At 36.6% G+C, this 6,000-nt stretch overlaps 1 protein-coding gene across 3 annotated transcripts in view; it reads left to right on the top strand.

Moving 5' to 3' along the window:
• The first annotated feature begins 10 nt into the window (after positions 1-10).
• ATG4C (autophagy related 4C cysteine peptidase) overlaps positions 11-6,000 on the top strand; it is a 157,650-nt gene continuing 151,660 nt past the window's right edge. For 2 of the 3 annotated variants that reach the window (XM_049617059.1, XM_049617058.1), the window contains exon 1: positions 12-141. The gene's annotated coding sequence lies outside the window, so the exon portion shown is untranslated. Of the gene's footprint in view, positions 142-6,000 lie in introns of all 3 variants that reach the window. The other variant, XM_049617061.1, reaches the window with a different exon arrangement.

Here is a 6,000-nt window from a genome sequence, read left to right as displayed (position 1 = left end):
GGTTCGAAAGGGAGGCCTTTCCTCTTACTACGGTGGCCGGGAAGCTCGGGATGCCTGTGGCTGCGGCGCTGAGGTCGGAGCGTCTGCGTGTGTGAGGGCTGCTTTTGGGGCGGCTGCTGCTAGAGCTGGAACACTTCCCGGGTTGGTGGCTCTTGCACATTTTTTACACCTTTCCAGTTCTGTTTCGGTGAGGGGCGACTTGAGCCTAGCGGAGTCAGGAGAAGGTTGGGACTTAGCGTCTCTGGTACCCAAATGACCGGGTTTTGGGGGGACCCACCTTCAGTGGAGATCCTGTGACCAACCGTTTACGCTCTCTGAGGGTTTTGGCACCTCCCTCATCTACTTTTTAGTGTAATTTGCCTTCTGACCTCTTGCCCTACCCGGGCTCCAAACGTAACTAACCATAAGCCTTCCTGTGGGCTGCTTGTTCCCCCCTCTCCTTGTGGCTTTTAGGTATTCCAGATACGACCTCTTGTCCACTAAGCTATCACATCCGTTTAACTTGTTTCCATTAAAAAAGAAAAGGCATGAAAAAAAAAATTAGATTCTCAAGATCTCAATCTTATCATTCCTAACACCTTATCTCCTTTTTGGCCTTTGTTACTGCTGCAGACCTTAACACTCGCCTGAATATCTTAATGCCTTTCCCTCCAGAAATTAACGTTCACTCTATTTGGTTCTTAGTCACCCTCAACTCTAACACCTTCATCTACGTCTAAGGGCTTCATAGGCTGGAGGTTCGAATACATTCTTATGATGACTGGTGAATGTGAGAGATTTCAGTGGTCATCTCAGCATGACTGCTTATTGAGTTTATATTTCTTAACATTTTTTGGCTTACATTTTCATTTTGTGTTATTTTCCAAGAGGTTTGATGCTACCATACAGTTAAAGTAGAATACTTTGTCCTACAGCTTTTTGTATCTGAATTACTTAGGTGGGATTTTTTCCCCTCTATTCCTACTCAGAATATGTGTCCCTACTGGAATTTGCAATGATTTTGTGTCAGTTAATGGACACAACGGAGTGCTCGTTCCTTCTTGCTTGGTTGTGATTTGTAATTAGATTATGAGTCATTGAAAGTACCCAGAGGGATTGGAAAAGCTTTGAAAGGTAAAGTCTATGTATGTTCCAACTTACAAATTAATAAAGCCTGTTTGCTGAACAAGGAAGATTCTAATTCTAAGAGTTTCTAATTGGTCTAGTAATCTGATATTATATTCGATTATAAATTAATTCTCTGTAAAATTTGGGGAATTGTTTCAAGTTAATAAGTAGTCAGTATAAAGAATTGTATAGTTTAGTAAAAAAAAAAAAAGTTTAAAAACTATTTAACTGATATTCTTTCTGTAAAATAGAATGCAAATATGTTGAAAAGTTTATTTGTTGTAATTGTTTATGGTGTATTTTTATATATTTTGATAAATCTGGTAAAACAGCACTGTATACGATTCATTAATGTTTTGTAGACAGAAATTTTTGTACTTCCTGGCTTTATGGGGACTGTGTAGCTCAAATAAGTCTGCAGCTTTTCTTCTATTCTGATTATTGCACTATGGAAATCCTAACAGTAAAACTTTTGTTCTTATTTAAGCATTTAAATACAATCTGTATATGTCAGTAAAATATAAATATTAATACTTGTACCCTGTCAAATGGGAATTATTCCTAATCAGAAATGGTTTCAGCCATGCTTACAATTTGGAGCTAAATATATAATATTTCATATGTAATTCACTCATAGAATTCTTGATTAGATAAATGTTAAGGGGCTAGACATTACTCAAACTTTATATTTTTCTTGAGATTTTATTGATTTAGTAGGCATCCAGTGAATATGTCTTACTATTTAGCGATCATGACAAAATCATCAAAACATTTATTGAGAGCATCCTGTTGTTCTCAGCTCTGTAGTAGATGCTATTAAAGCATTACTGCACTTAATATAACAACTTCGTGAGCTGCTGAATAGTTACATTTAGCAGATTGAGAAACTGAACTCAAAGAGTTCAAGTCATTTAGTCCAGGTCATTTGACTCTTCCCACTCAACCACAGCTGCCAAGATGTATTCTCTACCCTGGAATATATAAGGAGCATTAATTCAGTAAGTATTTATTGAAGCAGCTGTTATGTACCACATACTCTTCTAGGTGCTGGAGATATAACAGTGAACAAAAGAGACAAAAGTAAGTTCTTGGGGAGCTTACACTATAGCAGAATGTATGGCATGTAAACCTTGCCTTCAAGAAGCTGCAAATATAGCCAATATGCATTAGATTTTATGTATTTTAGAATGTTAAAGTTGAAAAAAGAGATTAACTAGGAAAGATTTAATGAAGAAGATGGGATTTAATGTAGAACTAAAATAGTGTACATAGAATTGGTAGGTAGAAACTTGAAGAAAAGTGATTTTAGCTTGAGGCATAAAAATAACAAAATTCTGAATTGTAAGGGAGACAGGGGAGAGGGAGGGACAGATAACTGGACTGCTTTTCAGTAACTTGCACACACACGTGCACAGTATTGGTTGAATTTGAAGCAAATGTTTAAATGAATGAAGCTATGACAAGAGTTCAGATATGAAGCAAAGAGGGATTAGATAGATCTACTGTTATTATAGTGGGACTGGAAGACAGGAATGCATTTGATAGCTGTTGATGAAAGAACCAGTAGGTTCTGTTAATTATTAAATATTGGGAGTAGGGTGGTGGCCAAAGGAGAAGGGAGGCTACATTACCAAGTTTGAACTGATTGGACCAGGTGTGTTGTAGATTTATTTACTTATTTCATCAAATCATGAGGCTTTAGAAAAAATTCCAAGATACACCTTTGTTTATGAATCACTATGAAAGAAGAAAATATTGCCAATTAAACAAAGATCGTCAACTATAAGTTGTATTCATTTTCAGAGTTAAAATGTGAAAATGTGTGATCTAGAAATGATGAAATAAAATACTCCTTATAATGGTTGGTGGACCTTATAACCATTTTCCCCCCTGTTTATAAATAAACTTGCAATCTTTGACATGCATTCAGTTATTTAGCATTTATTTATTAACTGGGCACTCTTCTTGGTCACAATGATGAAATGGCGAGCTTCATCACAGAACTACCCTCATAGAACTTACTGTGTAACAGGGGAGGCAGACATAAATCAAATGTTCAAAGATATTTAAAGTTCCAGCTATTGTAAGTGCTATAAGAGAGGACTTGATGTTATACAGAGGAAACACTGTTTACAAGAGGGACAGCAGTGTGGATGGGAAGAGGCCAGATTAGAGACGATTATATCTTGGGCCAGATGGTGGTGAAGATAGAAGTGATGGATTTAGAGATATTTAGGAGGTGGAACGAGGTGATGGATTGGACATGAGGAAAGAGGAAGAGGAAGGTGCTGCCACCACTAGGTTTTTGGCTTATGTAACTGGATGGATAGTGGTATAGTTCACTAAGCGAACACTGTAAGATGACCAGGTTTGGAGGGACATGGTTTATTTGTTAATATTTTTTATGGTGGCATTAGTTTTCAAGGTTAATTGCTTATTCTTTTTTTTTCTTTTATGTCATTGTTTTAATTAAGTATATTTGAGGAATGATGTACCTGAAATAAATTTTTTCAGTTTTTTTTTTTTCTTGAGAGCAGGGATAAAGTTCTAGATGAAAGCATGTTGGTATTCGTTTTGAATTTATACGTAACATTCAGCCATATATATGAATAGGTAACTGAGTACAGTTATATATGATCTTTATTTTCACGTGGGATTTGGCAATACATTGGGCTTCTGGTTAAATTCTAGCTTTTTCATTCAGTTAGTGTATATGTAAATTTAAATGTGTATTTGGGAAGAAAGGCATGCTTTTGATTTTTCCTTGAAATGGCTCCTTTGTGTAATTTTTCATAAATTTTGAATCAGTACAGTTTATTTTTAAAATTTTACATTTCATAGTAAAGCAGTGGAAGAGCAAAGAGCATGGGCTCTGGAGTCAGACTGCCTGGATTCAAGATGTGTTTTGCTATTTACTAGCAGTATGACCTTGTAGTAGTTATTTAGTCTTCCAAGCCTTTTTTCCTCTTAATCTGTAAGATGAGGATAATACTAGTATCTGTGTTACAGAGTTGTTAAAAGGATTAAATGATATGTAATATATGCATAGGTTAACAAAATTACTGGTACAGAGTTTGTGTTTATTTTTATTAGAGATATGTGGTCTGAAATTATCTGTGTATCTGTATTAACATTTTAATTTTAGAGATCCTTGTAACTAATAGATCCCAATTGGAGAAAGAATTTGGCTAGTCATATTTGGATTTGGAATAAATATTACTTAGCATAGTTCTGCTAATTTATAATTGTCCTAGATGACTTACCACATGTCATCTTTTAAGAATTTTCGTCAGAGATTATGTTTAGTCTACAGCTATCATAGGAAACTAATGGTGTCTTGGTTTGTAATTACTTATTATTTGTTAGAATTAGTACTTTTATTTTCAGCTAAACCTTTCTGAACTTCATACTTGATTTTAGCACTTATGGATAGGATGAATAAGTTAGACTTAATATAGCCTGATCAGCTGCATGAAAGTAAATTTAATTTCCACCCTACTTTTTCTTCCAACTTTTTTCTTTTGAAAGTTTCAAACCTATAAAAAAGCTGAAAGAATAGTACAGCAAATATCTGCACATCTTTTACTTAGATTCACTAGTTGTTAACATTATACCTCATTTGTTTTTTCTCTCTCTAAATACACACACATGCATGCTTTTTTTTTTCATGCTGAACCATTGGAAACTGAGGTTGGAGACATCATGACACTTCACTCCTAAATTCTTCGCCATACATCTCGTATGAATTAGGACATTTTCCTACATAGCTATAATGCTGTGGGCACACCCAAGTAACTTAACCCTGATTGATATTATTTAATGTATAGGCCATATTAAAAAATTTGAATTTATCCAAATGTTTATCAGTAACCTCCCTTATAGCTTAAAAAACATACTGAATCCAATCAGAGATTATGAATTTTCTTAGTTGTCATGTTTGTTTTATTCTTCCTCCTTCCTGTTTTTTTTTTTTTTTTTTTGTCTTTTAAGACTGACATTTTTTTTAATTAAAAATTTTTTTTTTATTTTTGAGACAGAGTGACAGAGTATGAGTGGGGGAGGAACAGAGAGAGGGAGAATCCAAAGCTGGCTCCAGGCTCTGAGCTGTCATCGCACAGAGCCCAGCACAGGACTTGAACTCATGAGCTACGAGTTCATGACCTGAGCTGAAGTCAGATGCTTAACCGACTGCGCCACCCAGGCGCCCCTCAAGACTGATATTTTTGGGGCGCCTGGGTGGCGCAGTCGGTTAAGCGTCCGACTTCAGCCAGGTCACGATCTCGCGGTCCGTGAGTTCGAGCCCCGCGTCGGCTCTGGACTGATGGCTCGGAGCCTGGAGCCTGTTTCCGATTCTGTGTCTCCCTCTCTCTCTGCCCCTCCCCCGTTCATGCTCTGTCTCTCTCTGTCCCAAAAATAAATAAAAAACGTTGAAAAAAAAAATTAAAAAAAAAAAAAGACTGATATTTTTGAAGACTCTAGGCTATTTTGTTTTGTAGATTTTTTTATTAAAAATTTTTTTCTTAATGTTTATTTATTTCTGAGAGAGAGATAGAGTGCTAGAGGGGGAGGGACAGAGACAGAGAGGGAGAGACAGAATCCGAAATAGGCTCCAGGCTCTGAGCTGTCAGCACAGATGCCAGCACAAAGCCCAAGGAGGGGCTTAAACCCATGAACTGTGAGATCGTGATCTGTGCCAAAATGAAGAGTTGGATGCTCAACTGACTGAGCCACCCAAGTGTCCCCCCTCCCCCCCTTTTTTTTCTTTTTTTAAAGTAGGGTCCATGTCCAATGTGGAGCTTGAACTCATGACCCAGAGATCAAGAGTCGCATGCTCTACCGACTGAGCCAGTCAGGTGCCTCACTGTTATTCTTTTTTTGATGATTAAATTATCT

The sequence above is a fragment of the Panthera uncia genome (genome assembly GCF_023721935.1).
Source record: "Panthera uncia isolate 11264 chromosome C1 unlocalized genomic scaffold, Puncia_PCG_1.0 HiC_scaffold_4, whole genome shotgun sequence".
NCBI lineage: Eukaryota > Metazoa > Chordata > Mammalia > Carnivora > Felidae > Panthera > Panthera uncia.
The sequence above is the reverse complement of the archived record's forward strand: the minus strand, read 5'-3'. Positions and strand labels throughout refer to the sequence as shown.